At 44.6% G+C, this 3,370-nt stretch overlaps 1 pseudogene; it reads right to left on the bottom strand.

Moving 5' to 3' along the window:
• Positions 1–493: 493 nt before the first annotated feature.
• LOC100460449 (anamorsin-like) lies at positions 494–2,226 on the bottom strand (annotated as a pseudogene).
• Between the last annotated feature and the right edge of the window lie 1,144 nt (positions 2,227–3,370).

Genomic DNA, 3,370 nt, shown 5'->3' with positions numbered 1-3,370 from the left:
ATATTTCCAAACATTTTTATTTTATTTATTTTCAAGATATGCAGCAAGTTTAATACCTGAAGGTTAACAGAAATGGCAAGAGGACACAGATGCAATGCTACAGTAAAATGGGGCTGGGGGTAGAACGGGGCAGAGGGACACTGGATATTATCACGCCAACCAGTGAATGACTCCTCTGGTGCCCCGAGGTCATGAGACACTTGACCGTGTCACAAAGTATGGAGTAAACTAACAACTCTGAAGGACAAGTAGCTGGCAGCATTGCTGAGATAGGCTAGGGGCCAGGGTCTGGAGCTTTGTCACAGAGTGTTGATGCTCAAGGATGCCTGGGCTCAAGAGTGTTCCGGTCAGCATTTTAACATGAGGAGAAGGGCTTCTTCAGGACATACTCCCTTCTCTTAACATGAGGTGAAGAAACCCATCCCATTCTGGGTAACGGGGCCCCATAATACCTTGGTCTTTTGATATACACTACACACCACTGTGCCCCCCAGCCAGCTTCACTCCGTCTGCTAAGCACCCACTTTGCAAACGGATCTCAGAGAGAAGAAATCCAGAGGAGGTGGGAGGAGCACCGTGGAGGGATTTGAGGAACAGGAGTTGGCCCAAAGGAGCAGATGTGTCCCATGTAGGGTCCCTCCTAGGCATGGTGAAGACCGCTATTGCTCAGAAGCACCTTTTCCCCAGGTTTGAAGGCTGGTATCCCAAGGTAGGGGCAGCCGGCACAGCAGAAACTATTGCCCAGATAGCAGTTTCCACAAGCTGACTTGGGTTGGGAGCTCATCTGCTCCCTTGACTTCTCTTTTTCCAGTTCTTCAGCAAGCCCACGGGTGCAGCTCTGGCAGGTCTTCCTCTTTTTCCCTTCCCCACAAGGAGCAGCCTGCAGGGAAGCCAGATCTGGCTTCTTCAAATCTTCTGGATCCAGTAGCTCCTCTGAGTCAATAAGATCCATGCTGTCATCTTCCATATCATTGGCTGAGAGGGTCCACAGCTTGGCACCAGCAGGGTACCCAGCAAGCTTCACTGAAGGAGATGACTTCTTGGTGATGGAAAGCTTAAGCTGACTAGAAGAACTCACTTCAAAGTTTTTTTTTTTTTTTTTTTTTTTTTCGCTTGTGATCTGAACAAAGAGCAGGCTGTCACTTTCATGACCCAGGTGTTCTTGAACAGACTGTACCTTCTCAGGGCTTAAGGGTTCCCATGGCAGCTCTTTCACTTCCATAAGACCAGAAGGAGTCAGGGCTGAACACAGCTTGCTGTCTTCGCTTTGCTATTGTTACCTACAGCTGTCTCTACTGGTTCTTTCAGAAAAAGACATCCACTAGACCGAAGGATCCGGGTGATTTCAGCCAAAATCTCAGCACTGTGTAGAGTGGTGCTTCCCAGGACTAAACCCGACAAAATAATGTCAAAGCTGGATTATTTGTGGGCAGATTGCAACAGCTGGTTGTTTTCCACAGACACGCGGCCCTCATTGCCAGTTAACACTTGAAGCTTATCCACCAGATCTTTCAGAGCCTGCACTGGGGATGACTTATCCCAGACCACTGCCACAAACTGGCCAGCAGAGATCCCAAAATCTGCCATTCCTGCAGTGCAGTGCTGATGGACCTAAAAACTGCCGCCTGGGCTCGCTCCCAGCTTCTCCTCAGCCATCGACCCCACGCAAACATTTTCAAAATGAAAAGGCACTCTCATGTTCTCCTCCCTCTGTGCACTTTGCTGTTGGTGTGACAAGGCATCTAAAGATGTTTCTGGTTTGTTTTTTTTTTTTTTGGTAAGGTGGTGTTAACTATATGGTTATTGGCTAGAAATTCTAAGTTATCAATTGTGTGTGTGTGTGTGTGTATATATATATATGTATATTTGTAAAAATAACAAAACAAACGAGACGAACTTGGATGCTCCTTGCTTGGCATTGAGGCTGTGGAGAAGATACCTTTTGGAGGGGCGGTAGCTCAGGACCTGCACTGTGAGGCTGGGCCTGTTGACTCTGCAGTGGCATCCATTTAGCTTCAGGTTGTCTTGTTTCTGTATATAATGATAGCATTCTGCTGCCATCTTAGCCGTGGACAAAGGGGGATCAGCTGGCATGAGAAGTTTTTTTGTTTCGTTTTGTTTTGTTTTAGTTAAGTGGGGTAGTTTTTAAACTGTTTTTAAACAAACTGTGGAACTCTTCATTGTCAGCAAAGCGAAGAGCCACTGTATCAATGAAAGTTCAAGAACCTTCTGTACTTAAACACAATTTGCTATTTTATTTATTTTTTGCTTAGAATGTTGAAATGTTTTTGAAGTGAAATAAACAGTATTACATTTAAAAAATAGATAAATAAGTAAATAAATAAATAAATTTAGCCCTCACTCCTACTGTGTAACACTGGTCACTCATGGTCCATAATCCTAGGATGTGGGCTTTCTAGAGTCTCCATGAATACCTAGGCATCCATGAAGGTTTACACATTCTACATTAGAATAAGCCTAACCTCTTGCATATCCACATTATTTGCAGCCTCTGAAATCTCTGTTCAGCTCTGAGCCTCCCAAAAACTATTATCTGCTAGACATTCTGAAGTCTTGCCCTACAAATACAGATCTTAATAGTGGGCTGAATAGCTGAGGGAAATTTTAATGCAATTTTTGAGGGCTCCTTTTCTGTAGCTCCTACCTCTAAGTGACCTTGCCCTCCACACCCAGCTGTGTTAGAAGGCCTGGGCTCCGATCTTTGTTTCTTCTGCCCAGAGACACTGCCGCTCTGTCTTTGGGCTCCATCTCTCTGTGCTGGGATGAATGTGAGGTTGGCCATGTGCTTCCCTTTTCTGAAGGATAATAATCCAGTGACGCATGTTGTCATTTTACGTAATGTGTCTAGCTTCTATTGTTGTTTACATCAGAAAGGTGAGTCCAGTACCAGCTACTCAATCATGACTAGAACTGGATGTCAAGAAATTTATTTTTTTTAAAGGAATAAACTTAAAAAACCATTATGTTTTTCCCATCTCTAGTTGTAGTGCACGGCTACACATAAAAAGCCTCTTACCACATGCTCTGACTAAAATTCAGATTACAAATTGTATTTTCCTGGCCAGTGCTAAGAGCCAAGAAAGTTCTATATTTTTATAGGGTTCTGTCTTTTATTTTCATACCTTCCATAAAACACTTAATAACAGCTGGGCGCAGTGGCTCACACCGGTAATCTCAGCATTTTGGGAGGCCGAGGTGGGTGGATCACCTGAGGTTAAAAGTTCGAGACCAGCCTGACCAACATGGTGAAACTCCATCTCTACTAAAAAATACAAAAAAATGGCCGGGCGCAGTGGCTCACGCCTGTAATTCTAGCACTTTGGGAGGCCAAGGCAGGGGGATCACCTGA

Source organism: Pongo abelii, chromosome 16 (genome assembly GCF_028885655.2).
Source record: "Pongo abelii isolate AG06213 chromosome 16, NHGRI_mPonAbe1-v2.0_pri, whole genome shotgun sequence".
In the NCBI taxonomy this organism is placed as follows: Eukaryota; Metazoa; Chordata; class Mammalia; order Primates; family Hominidae; genus Pongo; species Pongo abelii.
Note: the sequence above shows the minus strand (reverse complement) of the source record. Positions and strands in the feature narration are given on the sequence as shown.